At 47.2% G+C, this 27,016-nt stretch overlaps 1 protein-coding gene across 1 annotated transcript in view; it reads left to right on the forward strand.

Annotated features, from left to right (window-relative positions):
- The window catches only part of ELFN2 (extracellular leucine rich repeat and fibronectin type III domain containing 2), a 415,547-nt gene that overhangs the window by 152,715 nt on the left and 235,816 nt on the right, over window positions 1-27,016 (forward strand). Inside the window, exon 2 of the mRNA XM_029590056.1 lies at window positions 8,695-8,867. The gene's annotated coding sequence lies outside the window, so the exon portion shown is untranslated. The remainder of the gene's footprint in view (window positions 1-8,694; window positions 8,868-27,016) is intronic.

A 27,016-nucleotide genomic window follows, 5' to 3' on the forward strand; every position in this document is an offset into this window, starting at 1 on the left:
CATTGTCGGCAGGCGAAGTGGGCTGATGCACGGAGGCCGGCTGGTGCTTCACCAATACCAGCCCTCGTTCCCCGCGGGTTGAGCCTTTGGGTACTGGGACCGGCTGGGCTTAGGAGGGCCTCCGTATGTCGTCGTCGATGGAAGGATCAAAGTTAGCTCAGAGACAGCAACAGGGGAATGGTACAGTCTGTAGTGGACGAGATAGGGTGCTGGAGACCCGGGCGCCAAAGGAACAAAGTCAGATAGGGAGTGCCCGAGCAAGAACAAGCCGAAGCCTGAATAGGCCAAGTCCAGGACGTAGACTGAAGGGGCGTTGAGAGGCAAGCTGGAGTTAGGGCTGGCGGCAATCTGGAAGCAGTGGCAAGCAAGGCTGAGGTCTGAGTGAGGAGATAGGCAAACGTAGTCGGACAATGCATAGGTCTGGGTCTAGAGAGAGGCAATGGAGTAGTCAGGGGATACAGAGGTCTGGATCTGGAGAGAGGCAACGGAATAGTCAGGCGATGCAGAGGTCTGGGTTTGGAGAGAGGCAACGGAGTAGTCAGGCGATGCAGAGGTCCAGGTCTGGAGAGAGGCAATGGAGTAATTGTTACACTCGCCGCCCACGGGAACCCCACGATGCGGCCCTCGTACCTTGCTGCGCAACCTGCAGGACTCAGCTCTTCATTGCTGGCAGCAGTGGGCTGCCAGCCCCGACCTCGAGCGTCCAGTGCCTCCGGCCTTTCATAGCGTCCCGGGGCCTCCAGCCGGGATGCCTCCGTCCATCGAGTCTCTCCGCGTGGGCCGCAGAGAGATGCCTCCAGTAGCGCCACGCCTCCCTCTAGGGGCACATGCCACCTTGATACCTTTAAAGGGCCCGCAGCGGGAACCAGGCCACGGACCCGGATGATGACGTTATGTCCTGCACCATATAAATACTCCAGTTTTCCACAGAAGCTTTGCCTTTGCAACAGGTCTCCTTGGTTTGCCTGTGTTCCTGTGTCTTCGGTTCCTGGTTCCTGTGTTCGTCTTGTCTTCATGTGCTGATCGACTTCCTGGTTTGACCCTGCCTTGATTGACCACACCTGACCATTGCTTTGCCTGACCACGCCTGCCTTCTCCACGCCTGACCATTGCTTCGCCTGACCACGCTTGCCTTCTCTGTGCCTTGACCATTGCTTCGCCTGACCATGCCTGCTTTCTCCACGCCCTGACCCTAGCTATGGACTACTACATTTCAGACTTTCTCAAGTCCAGAGTTCCACGTTGTTTGCTACACCATCTTAGTGCTGCCATGTCCTCTGGACATGGACTATTAAAGCTTCGGCCTTCCTCTGCTCAGGCACCCTCAGTTTCTCCTGGTTCCTTGGTGCTTGAGTTCTAGTTCCATATACCGTCCAAGATGGTCCTACGCCATCTGCTGGCTGCTGTCTCTGGGCTGAACCATACCGATTCTCAAGGCCCGCCTAAGTCCTGCTGGCCCCGGCACCCAAAGGCTCAACCCAAGGGGAACTTGGGCTGGTATAGGTGAAGCTCCAGTGGCCTCTCGCTTCAGCCTACTCCACCCTGCCTACGGGTTGCGTCATCCCCACCTCAGCCCAAGAATCCACCTCCAACGCAACAGTAGTCAGGCGACGCAGAGGTCCGGGTCTGGAGAGAGGCAACGACGTAGTCAGGCAAAGCAGAGGTCGAAATCTGGGAGGGCAATCCAAGGGTAGGTTGAAACAAAGGAACGAGGAAACCCGGAACAGGAGTCAGCAAGGATCAGGAACACAAGAACGGGGAGAATCTGACAGGAGGCAACGAGTACTCGACCAGCGAGGAGACCTGTTGCAAAGGCAAAGCTAGGAAGTGAAGCCCGGGCTAATGTACCGGAGCTCCACTGAAGTCATCATCCAGGGCTGCGGCTTGGTTCCCGCCGCGGGCTCTACTTAAGTCACAGCAATGCAGGCGCGCCTAACGAGGGGCACAGCGCTGAGTAGCAGCGTCTCTCCATGGGCCATGCGGAGAGGCCTGACACGGAGCACCAGGAGCTGTAGCTGAACTGGAGGTACCAGGGTCTGTAGCTGAGCCGGTTACCAGGGGTGGCCCGAGGACGGAGCCGGCATCCTACTGCTGCCAGAGACAAGGGAACAGGCGCTGGATTCACTTGAGAGAGGTGAGGGGGCTGTGCCACGGGTCTGCCGCAGCCGGCACGCGTGACAGGCCCTTCCTGCTGCGGACAGTGGCGGCTCCACGCTGTGGAGGAAAAACCATGGTGGCGGAAGCTGCGAAGATGGAGGGAAGGGGGTTGGGCGCCGGCCTGACTGGAGTGGCAGGCAACCCAAGAGGTGAGAGGGGCCCTATGAGCGGCAACCGTAACACTCACTTTCTTTTTTTCCTACATTTTTCTTATGTTTGATGACCCATTTCTCCAATATTGTGGTCTGTTTATGTAGCATCATGGATAGGTCACTTTGAATGTGCTTGTTTTATTTTCTTTATATTTGTTTTCTTATATGCTTTTTTTTTTAAAACCAAGATTATTCTTGATTTGTATATGGAAATTGATAAATAAAAGGTTAAAAATATACCGGTATATAAAAGTTCTCTCTGTGTTTGGCTGCTGCTCGGGCTCTACTGCCTGTTGTGGATCTTTTCATCAGATCAGGAAGCCGCTGTTCAAGATGAAATGTGATGATGTCAGAAGTCTTGTTACTATTGCTGCCGGATGTAATATGACATCACTACTGCTACAAAATGAGCACCTGCTAGCTGTGTTCGGTGATGTGCTGGAGGGATAACTGGGGGCTCTCGGGATCTCCTCAAATTGTTTCGTAATAACAGAGAGTGCATCACTGAATGCAGCAAAGCTGGCAAGGGCCCCTCCATAACAAATTGGCAGCTGTGTTTATGCGGATTACTGTTATAAATGACTTTCCACCACCATCAACATTCCAGCCCCCTGGGAGTGTTGGGGGGGGGGGGGGGAGATGAGCAGGGGGCAATCTGCACATAATGAGACAGATCTCGCTAAACACTTCCAGCACAGGTGGAGTAAACTCAGATATGAGCACGGCAGAGTTTTCTGCAAGGAACACACCGGCTGGCTGAGAGCTATGGCACAGAAGAGGCGAAGGCAAAGTGCTTTCATGACTACTATTGACACAGCACAGAGCTGTCCAGTGACAGCCTTGCAGATTGTAGGGCAGGCTGATTTAACCCAGGGCTGCCTGGAAGTGAGGATAGTGCTAACAAAAGCATCAGCATGGTTTGTCATTAGATTGATGGAATCAGGGACTCTGTGTCTCCCATTCCAAGCAGGAGCCAGAGAACAGGACCTGGGGCCTCAACAAAAAAAAACTGAGGGATTCTTCCTGACACTTCTTCCTTTTACCTGCAGGCTGGATCCATGCTCTTCCTGGCAATTAAAAGCCAATGGGGCTGCTTTGAACCTGCCATTGAAGGCTACTTTCAAGGCTTAGTCCGTAAAATTCCCATCCATGTGATTTATTCTCAGGGGACGACCAACTCTGAGAGCCACAGATAGCTCTGGAATTCAGGAATTGTTATGCATAATGAATATGCATGCATTGCCTTCAATGTATGCAAATCTATCTCATTCACATACATTATGGATATTCTGAAAACCTGGCCTGTTTTTGGCTCTCAAGGTCCAGAGTTGGTCATCCCCTGTCCTATAGGACATGCAGATAGATTCTAAATCAGGAAACTTTATTGGCAAGGCAGTTTGGCATGTGTTGCCAAACTAGTATGTAAAGTAGTTAAGAGGAACAAAACAAAGCAAATACATACATGCATACACTTATATGTAGAGAGAGGACAATTTTCAAAGTAATTTACCCAGGGCGAACAAAATGATAAAGGGGAATGGAATAGCTCCTCTCTGAGGAAAGACTAAAGAGGTTAGGAATTTTCAGCTAGGAGAAGAGACGGCTGAGGGGGGATATGATAGAGGTGTTTAAAATCATGAGAGGTCTAGAACGGGTAGATGTGAATCGGTTATTTACACTTTCAGGTAATAGAAAGACTAGGGGGCACTCCATGAAGTTAGCATGTGGCACATTTAAAACTAATTGGAGAAAGTTCTTTTTCACTCAACTCACAATTAAACTCTGGAATTTGTTGCCAGAGGATGTGGTTAGTGCAGTTAAGGGTAGATTTTCAAAGGGGTACGCGCGTACCCCCCGAAAACCTACCCCAAACCCCCCTGAGCACGCTGAGCCTATTTTGCATAGGCTCGGCGGCGCGCGCAAGCCCCGGGATGCGCATAAGTCCCGGGGCTGGCATGGAGGGGCGTGTCGGGGGCGCGTGCCGTGAGTGACGCGGCGTTTCGGGGGCGGGCCGCGAGTGACGCGGCGTTTCGGGGGCGGCGCCACGAGTGTGGTTTTGGCCCAGGGGCATTCCAGGGGCGTGGCCGCGGCCTCCGGATCAGCCCCCGGACCGGAACTCGGAGTGCGGCAGCCGGCCCGGCGCGCGCAAAGTTACGTCTGCTTCCAGCAGGCGTAACTTTGCTGAAAAAGGTAGGGGGAGGTTTAGATAGGACCGGGGGGGTCGGTTAGGTAGGGGAAGGGAGAGGAAGGGAGGGGGAAGGTGGGGGGAGGGAACGGAGGCAGGCTGTGCGGCTCGGCGCGCGCAGGCTGCCGATTTTGGGCAGCCTTGCGCGCGCTGAGCCCGGATTTTAATGGATACGCACGGCTACTCACGTATCTATTGAAATCCCACGTACTCTTGTTCGCGCCTGGTGCGCAAAGAAAAGTACGCGTGTGCGCAGATTTATAAAATCTGCCTCCTCGTGTAGCTGGGTTCAAAAAAGGTTTGGATAAGTTCTTGGAGGAGAAGTCCATTACTTGCTACTAATTAAGTTGACTTAGAAAATAGCCACTGCTGGGAGGACTTACAGCTGGGGGAGGACTTACAGCTGGGAAGCCTCTCACCCGAGAGGCCGGCAGAGGAGGGCAGGTCAGTGGCTCTGTTTTCTCATCTTGAGCCGTTCCATCGATCTGCCCCGAAACCACGCCCCCAGAGTGACGTCATCAGGAGGGGACGGGACGCTGTAATAAATTTGGGCCAGCTGCGGCGCTAACCCGGAGGACTTACAGCTGGGAAGCCTCTCACCCGAGAGGCCGGCAGAGGAGGGCAGGTCAGTGGCTCTGTTTTCTCATCTTGAGCCGTTCCATCGATCTGCCCCGAAACCTCGCCCCCGGAGTGACGTCATCAGGAGGGGACGGGATGCTGTAATAAATTTGGGCCAGCTGCGGCACGCAGCCGAAGCCGCGCACCAAAGGGGTGCGCCCCTGGGAAAAAAATTTTCTTTGCAGTTTTTCCTATCTTTATGGGCAGGAAAAGAAAATCTAAAGTTTGGACATCCCTCCAGTTTCCATGGAAAGTAGGGGACCGATGGACCAACATGTAGTACGGCGGGTAAGTCAAGCAACCCGCAATACTATTCCAGAGATTTCATTTTCCTCAGGAACCTCTGACAGCCCTAGCCAGCAGTCACAATCTCAACCCCTTACAGAGGTGGAGTTATCTAAGCCATCAGGTTAAGAGGTGGTAGAAATTAATGTTGATCTTCCCCTAACAGGGGAAGAAGATTCTAATGAGACGGTTTCTATTGGAGAAGCAGGACTACAGATACTTAGTTCTGCACCCATAGATCCGCAGAACATAACTCTGACTGATGTTTGGAAGGCTATCAATGACCTTCAGAAGATTATGACGGGATTTATGTTACAGACTAATAAAGGGAATGTTGAAATGAAAAATGATTTACATAAATGTGATAGTTGTTTAAAACAATTGGAGGACATAGGAAAAGTCACTACAGAACAGATAACAAAATTGCAGATAGTAAACAATTCCTTTATTAAGGATAGTTTAAGTAGTCATAGACATAGAGAATTTGGAAAACGAGAATAGGGCTAAGAACTTAAGGTTCTTGAATTTTCCTATGACAAGACTTCTCTCTGCTATAGAGCTATTAAAAAAATATCTTAAAGAGAATTTGGCTATATTAGATGTAGATGATAAATCCGTATCCAAAATTTATTATGTACTGACTTCAAAGCTTAAGAGACAGGAAGGAGAAGATGGGATGGACAGTATACAACAAGAGTCCCCCAACTTAACCTCCTTCCTAGAGTCATCTATAGATGTCATTCCACAAAGAGCTACCCTCTTAGTAACCTTCTGTAGAGAGAGCGACAAGGTTAATATACTGCAGAAATATTTCAGAAATAGGGAACTTCTATTTTGTGGATATAAAGTCCAAGTGTTCCCAGATGTGTCACGATCTACACAATACAGGAGGAAGCAATTTCTTTCCTTGAAATCTAGAGTTTTGTCCCTAGGGGCAACATATTTTCTTAAATTCCCCTGTAAATGCTTGGTAATTTACCAAAAAAATAAATTTATCTTTTATGATCCAACACATCTGGAAGTATTTTTGGCAGATAAGGAAATGGGTTGAGTTATAAAGTAACTGCATTTAAATGATAACCCCGCAAAATGCTATTGATTTATATAACATTTGCTTGTTAAGTATTTCCTGTCTAGGTCCTCCCACTTAGGGGACTATTTGATTTGCATTTTTGGTGTAAATGCTTTTGGATTCTTGATGTATTATTTTTCTGTTTAAATGCAAATTGTTTCTTGATTTTTTGCATATTTTATAATTTGTAAAAATTCTAATAAACTATAAATAAAAAAAAAAAAAGAAAATAGCCACTGCTATTACTAGCATCAGTAGTGTGGGATAGACAGGGAGGCAGATTTTATAAATCTGCGCACACGCGTACTTTTGTTCGCGCACCAGGCGTGAACAAGAGTACGCGGGATTTCAATAGATACGCACGTAGCCACGCGTATCCATTAAAATCCGGGGTCGGCGCGCGCAAGGCTGCCCAAAATCGGCAGCCTGCGCGCGCCGAGCCGCGCAGCCTGCCTCTGTTCCCTCCGAGGCCGCTCCAAAATCAGAGCGGCCTCGGAGGGAACTTTCCTTCACCCTCCCCCCACCTTCCCCTCCCTAACCCACCCCTCCCGGCCCTATCTAAACCTCCCCCCCTAACTTTGCGCGCGCCAGGCCAGCTGCCGCGCTCCGAGTTCCGGTCCGGGGGCTGGTCCGGAGACTGCGGCCACGCCCCCGGAACGCCCCCGAGCCGAAACCACGCCCGCGGCGCCGCCCCCGAAACGCTGCGTCACTCGTGGCCTGCCCCGAAACGCCATGTCACTTGCGGCACGCCCCCCGAGATGTCCCGACACGCCCCTCCATGCAAGCCCCGAGACTTACGCGCATCCCGGGGCTTGCGCACGCCGCCGAGCCTATGCAAAATAGGCTCGGTGCGTGCAGGGGGGGGGGTTGGGGTAGGTTTTCGGGGGATACGCGCGTACCCCTTTGAAAATCTACCCCTTAGTTTTTGGGTACTTGCCAGGTTCTTATGGCCTGGATTGGCCACTGTTGGAAACATAATGCTGGGCTTGATGGACCTTGGTCTGACCCAGTATGGCAATTTCTTATGTTCTTATGTGTTTTATTGGCATGAATTGGCTGGTTGAAAATTGCTTTTCTTCAATGTGGCTACACTTCGGAGTGTTATTTCACAACATGCCAAGTTTTCGCCGAGTTGAGAGGAGGCATTCCTGGGGGCTTCATTGAGATGAGGGCGGAAAAGCACGCATGCAGATAGCATTTTTGAACCTTAGCATATACTTCTCCAGCAAAAATCCCACCCGCAGAAATTAGCCAGGTACAAGCGAACCCGAATACCCTTGTACTAACTGCCAGCTTCAAAGCAAAAACATATATGGCATTTTCGTTTTGAGAACTGGAGCAAAGCCCACAGGTATGGAGTACATGCGGTTTTTCTTCCAGTGCAGACATGTTTGAAAGTCATTTCATGAAGCTCTCGATGGTTTTGCCTATGCTATTGTATATATTTTTTTGTTTTTGAAATCTGATAAAACACTTTATGTGCGGACCAGTTCACAGTGAGAAAATGGTCCTGGTAAACACATCACATCTATTTTTCAATGCTGTAGTACATTAATGCAGAACTATAGCAGTGAAGTCCTAGTTCTGGTTTGGGTGAAAATTCATGACCTCACGGAGCCAGTCATGAAAATGCATGCAGGGCACATAAATTTCCTGATTTACAAAAGCTATTCTGCAATTCTGCATCTATGAGAAAAGACCCTTATAAATCAGGCCCATAAAAAGAATCAAACATATTAGTATGCGTGTGTATATACAGTATCTGTGTGTATGCAAGGCTGTTTTTATAAATACATTTACGTATATGCCATTTTCTAGATAGACTAAAAACTGGTGACCTTTCCTAGTTAACATAGTTACCCTATTTGATCTATCTTGCCCCATGCACTACTGTGCTGGCCCCCTCACTTCATCCTGGCAAGTTAGGGCAAATGGGTGAGTACTGGCGAATGGGCAGGGGCATTTTCTAGTAACCAAGCTTTGCTCTGTCTGCTTTTCTGCCCTCTTGACCATCTCTCTTTGCATCACTTTGCCCCAGCATTCTCTATCAGATTCCACCCTACACTGCCCACAGCTCCACCAGCTGTGTCAGCCTCTCCCACCGTTACATGGTTAGTTCATTCCTGCTATACTCTGTTGCTATTGGAAACCTAAGAAAGAACTGCATTTTCTTGGTAAGATTTCACTCTTCTTTTTTTTTTTTTTTTCTCCCCTCCTTTCTGCAGCCCTTGAAGACTAACAGCGAAAACATTACAGCTCTTCAGAGAACAGCATGGGACTGGGGAGGCAGAGTGTTCCTTGAATGTGGAGAACGGGAGAAATGCCTTGCGTTGCCTCTGTTCACCTCGGGACTCTCCGTGTTATGCCAACGTGAAGACCTTGAGTAGGAGAGTACAAGGTAAGATAAAACACCGGAGCTTTCTTGCTGTCTGCTTATTCTGGAGGCTTGAGGTGGGGGTCTTCTTAAGCGTGCAAAGCTCTTGTTTGAATTTGTTATGTTTTTGTGTGTTTGAAAATCTAGACATGCTCCTTTGACGTGTGTCAGTCTGGTCACTTTTGTAGTCTGGTATTCTGCATGGCATTGCTAGAAGGCATTATTTGGGATCCACAAAAAGTGGTTCAGAACTGTTTGATTTAGCTCCTGTTTCAGAGTAGGAGGCATGATTTTTGTGCTGGTAAGGAAGCAAGGGTGCACCTCATTATGGAAAATTGTTACTAAATTGATTTTTTTTTCTACCCCAAGATTTGTCTTGCACCTCAGCATAGTGTTAGTGGTGGGACTATTGTGCTAGAGGTGCAGTCTGATTTATCTTAGGTGCACAAGTTGTCTCCACAATGTAGAGCAGGGGTCTTCGCTATTTTTCAAGCAGGGGCCACGTTAAATCCAATGGGGCTGGAGCTGGACGGACACAAATCTTTCGGTATGGGGCTACAGGCCGGAGACAGTAATGACTGGCTCAGGCCACTGGACCCATCACTACCAATCTCTCTCTCTCTCTCCCACCCCTCTCTCCTACCCCCATCAGAGACCCGCTGATGATCTCTGGGGCTGCAGATGATTCTTTCCTGAAGCTCTTCCTGCTGCTTATTTTGACTCTGCAGCCCGCCTGATCTTTTGGCTCCAGTTCCCTTTCTTGGTTGTGCTGCCCTTTGTAGTACCACCCAAGCTGCAAAAGAAGGGGCTGGCAGCGGGCACACTTTGCTTTCTGCCCCTTGTGCTCCCTTTTTTTTCAATGTGCCAGCTAATTATGCTGTTGTCTCTCCTCCTTTCAGCCTGAGTAGGCCAATAAGAGACATTGATTTGGCAGGTCCGGGCCAATGACACAGTTCTAAAAACTGAAATGAAATTGCGATCAGGGACCACACTTGGGTTTCTGTGGGAGCCGCCACTGGCTCGTGAGGCTGACAGTGAACACTTCTTTGGACCATAGGTAGGCCCCGCCAGGCATGGAGTGCCACAAATGGGTCTGGTTTTCAGGATATCTACAATGAATATGCATGAGTTGTTGTTTTTTTAATTTAGATTTTTATATTCCGCTTTTCGCACTTTTTTCGGCGCTTCAAAGCGGATTACATTCAGGTACTGTAGGTATTTCCCTATCCCCAGAGGGCTTACAATCTAAGTTTTTGTACCTGAGGCAATGGCTCCATTGTATGCAAATCTATCTCATGCATATTCATTGTGGATATCTTGAAAACCAGATCTGTTTGTGGCTCTCCAGGATCAGAGGTATCTCCCCTACTCTAGACTGAGCAACATTTCTGAATCATATCCTTAGGAAGGTGCTGACCTATCTGGTTTTTCAGGTGAGCCATAAAGAATATGCATGAAATATTTCTGCAAACATCAACCAAGGTCTTAGACTGCATACATGCAAACTGATCTCAGGTTTATTTAGTATGGCTCACCAGAAAACCAGGGTGGCTAGGGTACTTTTAAGGATTGGGTGGAGAATCACTAACATGACCTTAGCAATGCTGTACTGCTGCTGAGGCTGTCTCCATAACTGGAACAGGCTCCACCAATTAACATTCAGCATGGCAGTAGAGGATGCTGTGCTGCTGGTTTCACTGCTTTCATTATATTAAGGTTGCTTGGATTACATTTTCAGTCAAAAGAGAGCAGGAACACCTTATAAGTTCCTTCACCCTGCAGCAGTGATTTATCTCGCCCTCTGATTTTTATGGTGAAAATTAAATCATGTAGTTATAATGAGTTGTTTAAGAGCCAGATATAATTTTAATACTGTAATGAGCTCATTCTAACATTTGTTCCTTGATTTTTCAGTAAGCCATAAGTATGTGCTGTGTAGTCTCTGATACCACTCAAAAATACTGTAACACACTTTTCGGTACTTACGTCATTGGCTGTGAAGAACAAGCAACCCTCTCCTCATAGACAAACATTCCTCTTTTCAACATCAGAAATCAAACTCCCAACATTTCTAATCAAACCTATTCCCAATGCTTGTATAAAAATTCAAAATGAACTAATGTAACACAAGCGGATTCAAATCCTTATCACCACTGTAGTATATTATGTTCAGTGATTACACAGAAGGGAAATCTATTTGCTGTTCAACTCCTGGATCCTCTTTGCCTCAAAACAGGAAATAACAGCCAACACAGAAAGCATAAGGTGAAAAGATATAAAAAAAATTCTAGGAAAGCCATTCTGCAGTTAGTTATAGAGCTCATTAGGTGTGACCGTTCGATATAGTACAGTTCATGCTTTATCTCTCACAATCTATGAACGCCAACAGTGAACTGCACAGGAACAGCCTATAGCACCTTTTAGTGGCTGGAGGTCAGAACTTCAGCTGAGAAGAGAATGACTCTTCCTAGCGACTAGACCAGTAGATTCAGATCCAGATAACTTTATTGGCATGACAATTTGACACATCAAAATAAGGGAAGCCTCCTTTGATAGAGCTGCTCTCTTTAAATAACAAGAAAGAAGAGAAGTGAACAGGAAAATGGAAGGGGAGAAGAGTCAGTAGGAAGTGAGGGGAAGTGAACAGGAAGGTGAAGGAGGAGGAAAGAGAATGATAACATCTCATGAAGAGCTTGGCTTGTTTGTGGATAAATAGGAAACAGCGGGTCTGTTTTTCCTGCAACAGAGCAGTGATTCAGAGTAACTGTGCAGAGAGAGGTCACATTGCTTCAGCCAGACTTTGGAGCCAACCTCACACAGTACCAAGGGAGCAAGTCACAAGCTGGTACTGTGTACCCCTGGACTCCCGCCAGTCACCAGCTCCACAGACCATGGGACCAAAGCAGTACTGCAAAACAAGGGAAACAGAGGAAGAATAAAGGCAGAAAAGATGAAGAGAAGTAAAGACAAGGCAGGGAGAGAGATGATGAAAAACATTGGAGATATATTATTATGAAATACATGTTCTGTAGGAAATCCAACTATCAGAGTGGCTAACGAAGATTACATGAACTTGCGACGGTGCACTGTTCACAACGTGTCACTGAGCATTATGATGTGATGTGCCATGCAGATATTGTGAATCATTTGCACGCTCCTGGCGAATCATGCTCCCCTGTGCAAAGTTGATCAGTGGTTGGGTATGGTTGGGAATGTCCTCTCTAACCCCTTGGAATGACAGAGCACTTTGGCGTAGCCAGGGGGGGGGGGGGGGGTTACCTTTTTTAAAAGGCTGAAGCGGGTGACTAGCTGATCAGGCAGTTGAGCAGTGTTGTGATTATTAGGAATAGTCCCAAGTGTTTAATGATGGCTTCAGGGCAGGGCAGGTGGAATCCCGGGGAGGGGGGGAGGCACGGTGGGTGAAGAAGGATGTTTTACAGCCAGCACACTCCACACACTCCCCTCCCCCAATATGCTGAAAACAGCATTAGTGCCTCTACAGTATAATGCAGACACTACTTACAGAAAATAACATTACCAAAGGCAGAGCAGTGTCACTTGCCTGTTGCTACACATCGTTTTAAGTGTAAAACTTGTTCAGATGATATATAATGGGATTTTTTTTCCCATTCGTTACCTGTGGATACAATCTTTATTTAATAAGGCCCCATAGTTTAATACTGCCAGTGACGCATATTCCAATAACTGTGCTAAAAATAAAATATTAAAACCTCTTCTACCTTTGTTATCTGAGCTGTTTTTTCTCATATGGCTCTTGATCTTTCCTCTGCTTTCATCTTGTTTGACTTCCTCTGACACTTTCTTGGCTCTCCTCTACCTTTCCCCCTTTTCATATGTGTGTCTTCTCATTTTTTCCAGCTCATCTTCCCCTCTTCCTCTGTCCATCTCACTCCTCTTTCGTATCACTCCTCTTCCTCTTCCACCCTCTCTTCTCTATCCTTTCCCATCAAGGCCCTCTTCTCCAGTTCTTTCATTGTTTCTCACCCTTCACATTTCTCATCGTCCTCCCCCAATCTCCCCCTCTCTCTCTACACTCCACACCTGCCATCCAGTGCCTTTTTAAAGGAACTTTCATTGGATGGCACTTTTAAACCAGGCAAAGGAGCACAGCTATGAGTTTATTTATATGTTTGTGTATTTATTGTTTTTATATTAAGCTTTATTTAAAAACACAAATTCAAATTATAAAGCAATGCTATGGAACATGCCATTTATTTTAATTTTCAGATGTTTGTGAATTAGCATATTTTTTTCATCTAAAAATGTGCAGCTTTCTGAAAGCATATTTTAACAAAATCCCATAGGATGTTACAATAATCTTCTGCTTCAGGCTGATGTTTCCTGCTTCTGCTGAAAAAAAGTGAACAACAGCAGGTTGTGGATCATTATTAGGCTGTGTCAAACTCATCTGGAGCAACGTTTAGATGTGCATTAACTCTTTTGTGTTCTCATACTTCATATGTCAGCCTCTATAAGATTAGGCACTGACATAATTCTTTCAGGTTGCGCTGGATGTGGTGAGAGCTGTAATCCGATGCCAAAAGTTTTGTATCATGCCAGAAGTTTTGGGCAGTAGCCGCTGAAAATGCACAGGCTTTTAGAACCTACTATAAGACTCTCCTATGGGATGAGGGACTTCAGAAATCACCTTACACTGTTCACATGCTTCATCTGCAAAATGCACCATCTTTCCCTAGGAAGACAGCTCTGTTCTTCCCTTCACAAATCCTGTGAGTGACTGTGTTGATAGCAGATCATGGAGAGCAGATGGCCCGGTGTCCAGTTATGCACAGAGGTATTATATTAAAAGCTGTTCTGTTGCTTGCTGGCTTTCCACTCGCTGCATCCTTACATTTCGACTGTTGGATAGCACAAACTTCTACTTCCTCCAGTATAACTGCCAATACAAACTGGGATTTTTATTTATGTTTCCCAAGGAAAGGTTCTTCCTGTAACTTTGATTGCTAAATCTTTGCAATTAAATATGTCTGGAAGGATAGTCAGCATTTTGCAGCTGTTTCTGTAGTGTCTGGTAGACATCTAAAATATCTCCCCCAAGTCCTGTTAGCCAAATTTGTTTATCATTCCATACTTTTAGAACATCAGGGAAATCTGCTTTTTCTTTTCTGTCTCTAGTCTCCTCATGCTTTCTGGCAAGCAGGCATTTTGTGCAGCACTGCATCAATGAGGTGTATCTGATCACTCCTTATATCAGGATGTGTGGTGGAAACTGGCTTGCTTCAGGAAAAAGAGTGTAGAAGCTTCATTCTGTTCTTGATGTGTGGAGGCAGGCATTCAAAGCTAATAAAGTTAAGCTTTCCAAGATCTGCAGCCCTGGGACTGTCACAATGATGGCCTTACAGCAAGGTCTGATTGGTGAACACAACAGTAAAAAAACTCAATAACTCTGTTATGCACCCACCATGCAAAAGTTTCCAAAAACCAAAGTCTTTCCCTGTGTTTGCCAAGTCTCCAGCTCTAATAATTCCTGTTCACGGTTGAACCGCATATTTTCAGAGTTTCATTAACTCCTGCAAGTAAACCTTTGGCTCCATTCTGCTCTGGTGAAAGCACAAGTCTGAAAAGCATGCTCAGATTGCTATTTGGCATTGCTAGTCTGCAACTGATACATTTATCTTGCATTTGTTTGCTGACACTGCTATCAATCTGAATACCAAACATTTCACAAACATTTTTCCACTCCTGTTTAGTTCTATGGCATTGATTAACTCCAACATGTCTCAGTGACAAGCAGGATCCCTGCGGTATAGGTCAGAAGCTGCAGGATTAAATGTTGGTAGCTCATCATGCATAAGACATGCTAAGTGGTGAGCTGCAAGTGTTGTCAAGGATCTGACTGAGCAGGAGAATGCATGCAAACAGTCTCTCACAAAGGCAAGCACAACATATATCATGAGTTAAATTTTACAGGAATCTGACTTTTTTTTTTTTTTTTGCATTTTGTGTCTTCAATATTTTCAGTCCTGGTTGCTTATCCTATGGTCTGTCTTCCCATGCTGACTCCATTCTCTGCCGTACCTTGACAAGTTTCTGAAATTCAGATTTAAGGAGATTCACTATTCTTTTTAAATGCTCATCTCCATCAGTTTTCATATCACCTGCAATTGGAGCAGCCCCAATTCTAAGAGGATTTTTTTTTATGCTTCCTCTACATATTCTCGACACCATTTGCTGGCAACACTACACGTGTGTTCACATTCCTTACAGCATCAAATAATTCCAATTCTAAAATACCTCATATCCTTTTGGAAAATGGATTGATTTGACTGGGGATCTGGTAGGCAACAGGGATGCCAGAAAGCCTGGAGTCTTCTGGAGGCTTCAGAAGATGTAGGCTGTCTGCTTTAACATCTGGGATAAAACTGGTATAACGGTTTTGAGCATTCTCCCTTACTCCCTATTAGTATTTAATGACAACTGTCCTTAAAGCTGCTCCATTCCTAGCTCAAGGCAGTTGGAAAGCAACGTTAATAAGGCTTGCTGTCTGCTGCCATTCCCAATGTTTGGCAGCCCAGAAGCAGCCAGGATGTCACTGGAGCTGAGGGAGTCCCTGCTGCCTTCACATAAAAGGTGCTCCCCCTATTTGCTGGCTTCAGGGTTTTTTTGTTTTTTTTTTGGTGTGGGGACAGGCGGGGGAAATTTGACCTGAATTGGGGAGTGAATTTAAGTTGGGCTGACCAAGGGAAATGCGCCTGTGTGTATTACTTCCAGCATGCACTTTATAACTTGTTTAAATCAGATTATGAAATATCCCTATACTTGAGGTGGAGAGTACCACAATAGAAATTATATTTACTAATACGATTTATCCTCTGGGTTCATAGCTCTGAGTGAGGGATGAGACAGGGTCCCGGTCACACCGATACCACAATTCTATGCCCTTCCCAAACAACCTCTCACTTGTGGCACCTCAGACCAAACACAATCATCACACCAGAGTAAAACAGTAATTAACCCTTTTACTAGTATTATGTAAGTAGACAGTAAATCCAACCAGAACATTAAATGGGAAAAATACAATTAACACTGGATAAGGCCTTTCAGCCAGGGCAAACAAGAGAAAGAGAAAGAGAGAAAGAGAGAGAGAGTAGCTATAAAGGCCTCATAGTAGTTAGGTATTTATACCTCTATAGGAGGCCCACATAGTTACTCGAGGTGAGGTTTAGGTATTAGTGTAAGGGTTACGGGCCACTTTGACATGCAGAGTGAGACTTACGAACAGAACAGTACACTCTTGTGACGATTTGATTACCTTCGGAGTGAGGAAACTCACCCAAAGATGAGATTTGTATAATGTTCTTTCAACCTAGCTTGATGTTACCCAGGTAGAGAGTCCATCAAGCTAGGTTGAGAGAACATTGTACAAATCTCATCTTTGGGTGAGTTTCTTCACTCCAAAGGACATCAAATCTTCACAAGAGTGTACTGTTCTGTTTGTACGTCTCATGCTGCATGTCAAAGTGGCCCCTAACCCCCTACACTAATACCTAAACCTCACCTCGACTAACTATGTGGGCCTCCTATAGAGGTATAAATACCTAACTACTATGAGGCCCTTATAGCTTCTCTCTCTCTCTCTCTCTCTCTCTCTCTCTCTCTCTCTCTCTCTCTCTCTCTGATTTTTGATATTCCTTCACCTTTTTGACAGGTCCAAAACACATCACTCAGATCCAGTCACAGCTCGGTCCACATTATGGGGGCAGGAACTTGGTTTATAGTAGCTTGCTACATAAAGATTTCAGAACATAGAGCTTTAACTTGCCTCGGGAGTCCAGTGAGTCAAGTAAGAGTCCCATGTATCCAGTACTGTAATGTGGCATACATCTTATTTTTTTTATAATGCTAACAAGTTACCTTTTTTGAAGGTATTTGTTTTCTGATTTTACTGGGCTGAACTTTAAGTGTGGTATTCCTCTTCATGTTGACAATTGCAGGGTGTTTTTTTTTTTTATCAGGCTTAGCATTAAATCAGATATTTTCAGGATATGATGTGCATGTTGTAGTGTAATTATGCAGGGCTAATATGGGTGTGTTCTGCTGGAGCCTCATGTTTAACAACAGACCTAGATACACATAAGTACACTACCTCGCCTGCTCTGCCAGCTTATATTGCTTAATTGGATTCTATCATATTGACATACTAGTCTCAGTAATGCTTCTTTCAGCAGGGCGCATCTTCTGCTCTGTGCACTAATATCCAAACGGCTTGCCTTTGGCACAGCATGTGTCACTTTCCTTGCAGGTGTGCTCCTTCTCCAGAAGCATATACTAGCAAAAGAAATGTTTTTAATGGAGTTCAAGGGTCAGTTAAACCAAAGAAATTTGTAAAACTTTTCCTTGTTTTCACATTTTTATTTACTTTCTGGAGGAGGTGAATCTGGCTTCATCACACCCAGATAGCCTGAGTCTGACAGAGGACCTTCTGGGAAACTTCCAGGCTGTGTGTTTCCCTCCTACTTCCTGGATTTCCTGCTGTGCCTGCAGGACCAGAGTAGCAGGGTCACCACCACTGTCTGGAGGAGTGGGAACAGTGGCACTGGGCAGTACTGTGGAGCTGCAGCACCACATGCACACAGTGAAGGAGCTGCACCAACCTTCTCTGTGGCATGTGCTTGCCTTGGAAGTGTTGCATCATGACAACAGGCAGTTCCCATGGGACAGGGCCGAATTAAAGGTTTTGGTGCCATGGCAGCACCAGTTGACACTGTGTTGGCCCATGGCCCTAAAGCAAGCAGAAGCAGGCTCCTCTTTGGGCCTTGATACTTGGTGCCTTCAAAATTTGGCACCCTAGGCATTTGCATAACCTTAAATCTGGGCCTGCCATGGAAAGAATTAAAGGGTGCTTTCATATTGTCCTAGGCTGTCACTGTTGTAAGAAGAGATAGGGATAAAGATGGAAGGCTGAAAAGGAAAGCTAGAGAGTCAGAAATTGAGGAGGAAGAATCAGAAAGGGAATAAGCAAAAGAGAGAGGGAGATCAATAAGCAGAGAATCAGGGGAGAAGGAGTCAGGTCAGAGGGAGAGACTGAGGCAGAACAATCAGAGGGGTAGGTTGGGAAGGAGGAAGCCAGAGAGAGGCTGGTCAGAGAAGGGAAGATTGAAGGGGTAGAGCCTGAGAGACAAAGACTGGGGTAGAGAAAGATTAAAAGGGGAAATCTGAGAGGGTGAACTAAAGATGGAGCAAAAGAAGGGAGAAGACAATAAAGAGAATCAGGGTAGAAAGAGTGAGGAAAGAGCAAGAGAGGGGGAAATTGACAGGAGAAGAAGAGAGTGGGAGATTAAATGTGGGCAAATGAGAGTGAAAAGAGCCAGAGAAGAAGCACTGAAAGTGGGTAGAACCAGGAGAGGGGGGAGATTCAAGGTGGACCTGGCGCTAAAGAGGGGTAGATAGATGTAGAAGAGAGTGAAAAGAAGGTTGAGAGGAAAGATAGTGAACAAGTGGAAAACGGAGGGGGAAGGATTTGAGAGGGACGAGTCAGAGACAGGGAAATGGGAGGTGTCAGAGGGGAAGCACGAGGCAGAGTTTCAGAAAAGGAGAGTGAAGGGTTTGGAAAAGGGCAGGGGAGGTGAGAAATGTGGCAGGCTGAGAGCTGGGAAAGGGAAAGCTGGAGGATGGGAGAGATGATGAGGGAAAGTGTGAGAGGCAAGAAAGGGGATGGAGGATTGGGAGAGTAATAAGAGGAGGGATGGAAGTGAATAGTGGAAGGGATAGATATAGAGGTGAAGAAGAGAAAGATGAGAGAGATGAGATGGAAGAGAGACCGATGTAGGTGAGGAAGTGCTAAAGACAGGGGGAAAAAAAAAGCAAAATAAAATGTAAAGGGAAGTCTAGAAAAAGAGTTAGGAGAAGACAGAAGAATAACATTTGATATAAGAATAGTACAATTAGTAGGGGTATGCATTCGTTTTCGACGTATTGGCAATCCGCAACATATATGTCCCTATTCGTTGTATTCATGGGGTCACGAAATGTATGGCGAACCCCCACGAATACAACGTATCTAACGAATAAATCCCCCGCCCTCCTGACCCCCCCAAGACTTGCCAAAAGTCCCTGGTGGTCCAGCGGGGGTCCTGGAGCGATCTCCTGCACTCGGGCCGTCGGCTGCTGGTATTCAAAATGGTGCCGATAGCCTTTGTCCTACTATGTCACAGGGGCTACCGGTGCCATTGGTCGGTCCCTGTCACATGGTAGGAGCACAAGATGGCACCGGCCGTCCATTGCTCCTACCATGTGACAGGGGTCGAGCAATGGCACCGGTAGCCCCTATGACATAGTGAGGGCAAAGGCTATCGGCGCCATTTTGAATACCGGCAGCCGACAGCCCGAGTGCAGGAGATCGAGCCAGGACCCCCGCTGGACCACCAGGGACTTTTGGTAAGTCTTCGGGGGGTCAGGAGGGTGGGGGGTTGTAGTTAATTAAATTTAAAGGGTTAGGATGGGTTTTTTTTTTTTTTTTTTAAACGAATGCATACGTAACTAATGAATGGATCGGGGTCCCCCGAGAATGGATGCAACGGATTTGGCCCCACGAATATGAATTCCGAATGGGACAAATCCATCCCTGCTGTACATCCCTAACAATTAGAGAAAAAGCAACCTGGAAAACAAAGGTAGATAAAGGCATTTCATCTATAGGCTAGAGGCTGTGCCTCTGCTCGCTAGCTTTGCTGGTGAGCTCTCTGCTCTGGACCATATTCCTGCTGCCTAGGTGGAAAATGCAAGGAATGGCAGGGTGGTACGACTACCGCAATGAAATGGAGAGAGAGCTATAGGATCCCTGGCCCTGACCCTCCTTTTTTCCCCCTAATGACCATGTATGGACATTCAGGGAAACACCCAAAAAAAAGAGAAGTTCAGACTTGCATGGCAACTTCAAAGAGCACATTTTATGACTCCCTGACTTGGATGTGCTGTTATAGAGGGTGTCCTGTACTTGCTCTGTTGGGGTGGAAGAATGGAGATTGGTGTCTGTGTATTGGGGGGGGGGGGTGCTCAGTGGGGAAGGCTTGCAGGAAGTGTGTGAGTGGGAGGGAGTGGGGTGGTGTATGGGGTGTAGGAGGGGTGCAGTGTAGGGGGCTGGTGATATAAGAGGGGTGTGTGTGTGTGTGTTGTGTGTAGGGAAGTGTAATTGGGGTTATGAAGTGTAGGGTTTTGTGGGTTGGGGGTGTGCAGGGGTTTGTGTGAGTGTTGTGGGGCTGTGTGTCAGTAGGATGAATGTGTATTGGAGGACTATCTTCCACCTTATATGCTTCATTTTAACCCTTGCCTCTCCTCCCCCCCATGTGTGTGTGCTGTAGAGTTGTAGGTGGGGCATGTATGTGTATGGGAACGTGATTAGGGGATGGCGTGGAGTATGTGTGCATACCCCACCACTCTCACTCTTATGTTTTTCCCTCCTCCTTGCGCTCATCCCCCTGTTTGTGTGTGGGGTGAGTGGTGGTGGAGTAGGGTGTGTATGAATGTGCGTGCATTGTTTCACCCTATAATCTCCACTTTCTTCCCCTATCAATCTATTGTGGGGGGATGGTGGAGGTGGAGTGTAAGTGTTGGGGGGGGGGGTTTGATGTAGGGAGTGGTGAGTGGACATGTGTGTTTTCAGGGGGAGGGTGAGTACAGCTGTGCGTATGAGCACTCTTTCCCTCTACTTCTACCCCTTTGCTCCCCCTGTATGTGTGAAGTGTCTGTATTGTTGTGTGCATTCATTCCCTCTTGTACTTTTCACTTTCTTTCCTTCCCTCCTCTCTGCCCCCATTTATGTGTTTTGGAGGAGGGGGATTAGTGGTATGTTTGGGGTGTATGTGTGTGTTTGTGGTGGTGGCGTGATGTATGGTGGTGTAGATGGGGGTGTATGTTTGGTGGTATGTGGTATGGAAGGCGGGGTGTATGTTTGGTGGTATGTGGTATGGAAGGCGGGGTGTGTGTTAGGGTGGTGGTGTAGGTGGAGTGTGTGTATGTGGGTGGAGGCACTCTTTCCCCCTCCTAATCTCGACTCCCACCACACTCTCTCCATGTCTTCCCCCCCCCCCTTAGACTTCTCTCCCACCCTGTGTGTGTCAGGTTGGATTGTGGGTGTGTGTGTGTGTGTGTATGTGTGTGTGTGTATGTGTGTGGGGGGGGTGTATGTGAAGGGGGCAGGTGGGGCTGGTGTCAGTGATGTATATGAGGTAGGGGTGTGTAGTTGGAGTGTTTTTTGGGAGGGGTTTAGTGTTGTGGTGGTGGATGGGTAGTGCGGATGTGTGAGTGGTGTGCAGGGGGGATTGGGTGTATGTCAGGAGCATGGTGGTAAGGTGGGCAGGGAGTGACGTGTCTGGGTGGAGAACTCCGCTTTCAACCTCTCACTATGTTCCCATCTCCCATCCTTGCAATTTCCACTTTATCCCCCTCCCCAGCTCCGCTTCATCCAACCCATCCCATCTTCCCTTCCCGCTGGTTTCACTCACTTCCTCGCTCCATGTACCCTCATTCTCCCTTACTCTCTCCTCCCAGCCCTTACTTTTTCCTTCCTTTCCAACCCTTTCCCAACTCTTCCCTCCCTCTCTTCTGCTCTCTATCACCCCAGCCCTCTCACTTTTCTCACTCACCCTTTTCCTTCTCTTTTCTCACTCACCCTTTTCCTTCTCTTTTCTCACTCACTCACTTTCCTACTCGCCCTCTTTCCTCTCCTTCCACTTTCTGCTTTCTCCTCCTATGCTGATGGGGACTAGGAAATCCCACCCTCCTATCTATTGCTGTCCCCACTGCACTTCTTTTCTCTTCAGCTGGTGAAGCCTGGGAAATCCCACCACTGCCACCACTGGGGCTGCCAGTGCTGATCCTACCGCCCCCTTGCCCTGCTGATTGAGGTCTCCCCTGTCTGTGGTGGGGGCAGCCCATCCCCCGGTTCCTGGTGCACGTTGCTATGGTTGTGAATGCACAGATGCTCCACAATGCTCAGCCGACGCCCCTAATATTTTTCTAATGTAGAGGTGCGCTGGATTGGGTTCCAGGAGACTCTTGTGTTAAATTGCTTTATGAAAACAAACAGCATCTCACTAAGTGGAGCTGAGCAAGTGAGAAGAAACAGGCAGCATATCACAACAGTGATTCCAGGTGTAAGAAGCAACACAGGGTTTCTTACTGCACTGACATCTTTAGCGAGCATCCCCTCACTTGGTCATTCTGCCTTCTACACTTAAAACGCCCCCAAAATGCTATTTTCGTCAAATTTTTGGGAGTCGGGACAATGTTCCTCTTGTCGGTCTCAGTCCCATGAAGTTGCCTTTGCAAGCTTGCACTGTCTGCATTGAGCACTGATACATGAAAATGCAGGAATCATTTACAAACAGCTGGGCAGAGGACTCAGGGAAGCAGAGAGCTATAAGCAGGGGGTGAGCCCACCATCAAAGTTACACACCTTTAATTCTGAGCAAAAGTGAAAAAAGAAGAAGAAATGGGAGGAAATTAGGCTCAACAAACTTGGCAACCTATACTCTTTGGGGGTATAGTGGAATCCCAAATGTGTTCATTGTGGGTACTGCACTTCTCCTTAGAAAGCTTGATGGTGTTACGCAGGGACGGTTGTACCACTAGGCAGACAGGGAGGTCGCCTAGGGCACCAGAAATTGAAGGGAGGTGGTACAACAGTGGCAAGATCATAGTGATTCTGCCCCTTTGTTCTTTCTGCACATGCTGCCTGGAAGAGGAAGTCCTGTGTCGCACGGGCACATGGGGGGTAGGAAAAAGGTGTGATCACCAGGTCCTGGCCGAAGGAGCAGCTACAAGCAGCAGCAGGCCCTGGTGGGGCAGAAGAAATGAGCAACGTCAGTCCTGTGGACAGCTGAAAGGAGCAAGATCAGCACTGGAGGGCCCGCAGTGCCCTACCACCTTCTCCTCCCCCCTCCCCCCCCCTCCTGGAACAGAGGGCAGGAACAGTAGGCTTGCACGACCAGAAGAAAAAGGGAGTGTCCCATTGGCAGTGCATGTCAAAGGAGGAGGCTGCTGCTTTGTATACTGAGGGTGGAGATCAGTAAATGTGTGTGTGTGTGTGTGTGAGAGAAAGAGAAAGAGAGTGAGCATGTGTGAGAGAGCTGGTGTAATATTTGCAGCTTTGCCTTCTGAGAGGTAGGGCTGTAACTGTTTCAGTGCTGGCAGTTAGCGCTGTTTTCGGTATGGGAGGTTTTACCTTATTGTAATGGTAATTCAGTTTATTCTTGGCTTCTGAGAGCCAAGCCCATACCCAGTGCGTGTTACGATAGGGGTAGATTTTCAAAGCAGTGCGCGGGCGCACATGGTGCGCGCGCTAACCCGGCACATGTGCGCAGGCGCACGCAAGATATAAAATCAGGGGTCGGCGCGCACAAGGTGCACAATTGTGCACCTTGTGCGCGCCGAGCCGCTCTGCCTTCCCCCTAACCTTCCCCCCCAGCACAATTAAACTCTGGAATTTGTTGCCAGAGGATGTGGTTAGTGCAGTTAGTATAGCTGTGTTTAAAAAAGGATTGGATAAGTTCTTGGAGGAGAAGTCCATTACCTGCTATTAATTAAGTTGATTTAGAAAATAGCCAGTGCTATTACTAGCAACACTAACATGGAATAGACTTAGTTTTTGGGTACTTGCCAGGTTCTTGTGGCCTGGTTTGGCCTCTGTTGGAAACAGGATGCTGGGCTTGATGGACCCTTGGTCTGACCCAGTATGGCATTTTCTTATGTTCTTACTCTAACCCCCCCCCCCAAAAAAATTATCTAACCTTTTGCATCTGCCTGCACACTATCCTCCGACACAGCCACAAATGGCTGCTGTGTTGGAGGCCTCTGGCCCCGCGCTCGCCCCTTTTTGCAAGCCCCGGGACTTACACGCGTCCTGGGGCTTTACGTGCGTCACCGGGCCGGGCCAATTTTGTAACTTGCGTGCTTTAGAAAATAGGCCCGGCCGCGTAACCCTTTGAAAATCCGGCCCATAAAATACATGTTGTAAGTGATATTTGTTTTACCTCAGAAGACTGTACTTTGCCATTTTTCTTGTAAAATTTTATTATAAATACATAACTTTTGTGTGTGGAGAGAGCCTGGGGACGGGTATAAGGTTCACTTAACATTCTTGGACCAGCCTAGGGGATATGACAGCGTTAGATGGCAAACCCGGTACCCCCCCCCCCCCAGGTAAGAGAGCCGGGACTGGGAAGAACTTAGGAAGTCTCACTGAGCTAATGGGCACCGACTTTCCTGAAAGTATTCTCTATGGTTACACTCCACAAAGAGCCTGGAAAAACGAAAAGAGACGTTCTCGTTTCTCTAGGACTGAAGAGACAAGCGAGTGAATGCTTTGGGCCGTCCGGCTGCGAACCTCTCTTGCTCAGGTGTCTTCCCCTTCCAGCCGCTCCTCGGCACAGTGCGTTCTCTCTTGACTTCGTTTAATTAGAAGAAGTACAGGGAGAGAATGATTTAGTCAGTGGTATGGCCTTTGCAGATAATATCTGCGGGGGGAGAGGGAAGGGAGCCCACTGGTATCTTTTCTCCCCACGCTTCCTCCTCCCTCTACCTGCCTCTCATGCTCTTGTTGGCTGCTTTTGTTTCTTTTTTTTCCCCTCAGATCTTCTCTCTCCCCCGTCACTTCCTAAGTACCCTTGTAGGCCGGAGAATCTGAGGCTTTCCTGCAGCGCTCTGGATGTAGGTGATAAAGGACTAACAAAGGCCAAGGAATGAATAGAAAGCCCAAGTCGCCGGCCCCCGGAAGGTTCTTGCACACGGAGTGCTGCTGTTTGATTTCTTTCTCTCTCTCTTTCTTTCCCTCCCACCTCTTCGGATCGCGTTGGCGCGCGATTAGCTCACGCGCCACTCTTGCCGCTTTTACAATGCAGCGACAGCTTTCTGAGCCGAGCTGTAAGCTGCCGATCCCTGCTGCTAGCTGCACCACCCCTTAAAAGTTAATTTCCCAAAGAACTTTAGAGTCGGCCTCAGAGTTTTCTCCCTTCCATTCCTCTCGCCCTCGAATAGATTCCTCAGAAATTAAAGACAATCAGGTAGCAATTTAGCAATTAGTGCACCCAGTGCTAAAAACAATCCTTGTGGGGGAGGGGAATCATGCATTGATTCCAGCTTCCCTTTTCAACCTAATTTTCCTCCTAGTTAGGATGGAAGAAAATGCAGCATGCTTATTAACCACGTTTACCTGCAGTTATGGTGATATGTTGTGTACTGGGGTAAGAAGCCCAGGAGCCAAGGAACCTGTCTTATTCTCTTGCCTCCAGAGCAGGATGGAGACAGGCCTAGATTTAAATATAGGCAACAGCCTAGGGTGCCAAACGTTGAAGGCACCAACTAACCAGGGCAAAGAGGAGCCTGCTTTAGGGCCATGAGCCAAAACAGCTTCAGCGAGGCACTGCAGTCTTAAATTTATTTATTTATTTATTTAACAGCTTTTAATATACCGGTGTTCGTGCGAGCACATCGCGCCGGTTTACAATAAACTTGTGACAGGAGGAAAGTTACAATAAACGGGGGGAGGGTAATGGAGCAGGAGCGAAATGAGGGGGGGGGGGGGAATGAGAGGGAGAGAGTTAAGGAGGAAGGGATAGCAGCTGAGAAAGTACAGGAACGCAACGGTATTTACCAGGTTATAAAAGGAGGTAACTTATTTACAGCATTTAACACAGATTTTTACATTTTAGCTTAATTACAGTGATTTACAGCAATTAACACTGGATTTTACATTTTAGCTTAAGTACAGTGAAGTACGGTGGGAATGGGGGTTAGGGTGTGAGGGTTGCAGGGGGGGGTGACTGGGGGGAGATTAGGCGGGTAGCAGGGGGGGGTGACTGGGAGGGTTTCAGGGGGTGGACTACTAGGGGTTTGTTTCTGGGTATGCCTGTCTGAAGAGCCAGGTCTTGATGCCTTTTTTGAAGTTTTGCAGTGAGGGTTTCAAGACGGAGGTGTGTGGGGAGGGAGTTCCAGAGGGCAGGGCCTGCGATAGTGAAGGCTCTTTCTCTGGTGGTGGAGAGGCGGGCGGTTCTTGAGGGGTGGAGTGTGAAGGGTGCCTGTGGAGGTGGATCTTGTGGGGCGGAGTGAGAAATGGAAAGTGGGGCATTTCCTTAAGCCAGGGGGGGGCTTGTTTTTGTAGAGAATATTGTGGAGAATGGTAAGGGTTTTATATTGGGAACGGAATTGGATGGGCAGCCAGTGCAGGTCAACCAGAATGGGGTGGATATGTTCTCTTTTACGTGTGTTTGTAATGATTCGTGCCATGGCGTTCTGTTAGGTTTTGTAGTGGTTGATGGTGGAGTATGGGAGGCCTAGTAGTAGGGCGTTGCAGTAGTCCACTTTGGAGGAAGATGGTGGACTGTAGCCCTGCTTGACATTCCAGGGCTGGATTTCATGTTTAAGTGGAGGGGGAGCTCAGAATTGAATAGATGTGGATGTTGAATGCCTGTCCATTTGTTTATTTATATGCCATCTTTCAGGCACTTCAAGCAGATCATCCTTATTAGGGTACTGTAGTATTTACTTATCTCAAGAGAGCTCCTAATCAAAGCTTGTACCTGAGACAAGGGAGCATGATGTGACTTAACCCAAGGTCAGAAGAGCAGTAGCAGGATTTGAAGTGTAGATGCCTTTATTTTTAGCCCACAGCTCTAACCAGTAGGCTACTCCTCCACTCTAGCCTAAGCCACCATTTAATTCCCTTGACCCCTCCCAGAACCTGGTACCTCCGAGGAGGGCTGGATGCTAGGAGCTAGGCACAATGGGTCAGAGGCAGGTCCATCACTAAATTGTTCCACTCCTCCTCAAGCAAAGCTGCTAATTCCAGGGTAGACTGGGATGATGAGGCAGGGGATGGAACAGGCTGCTGGGGACAGGTGTTCTCCTTCTTTCCCAGATCATAAAGGCTTTAGCTTTCATGCTTTTATCACTGTCTGTCTTGTTGTGAACATATAATTGTTTACATTTTAACTGCTCTGGTTTTCTATTTCAATTCAGTTATAAAATTATCCTTAGAAAATGAATGACATAGAAAGGTAGCATTGCGTGTTCTGTGTGTGTAGTGATACGTGTGTGAATACGCGCTGTATGTATTTTTGTCTGAGAAATGTGTGCAATATATAGGTTTTTTTAGGTGTGTATGGGTATGCAAAATGTGGGTGTGATACATACCT

This window comes from Rhinatrema bivittatum, chromosome 2 (assembly GCF_901001135.1).
Source record: "Rhinatrema bivittatum chromosome 2, aRhiBiv1.1, whole genome shotgun sequence".
NCBI lineage: Eukaryota > Metazoa > Chordata > Amphibia > Gymnophiona > Rhinatrematidae > Rhinatrema > Rhinatrema bivittatum.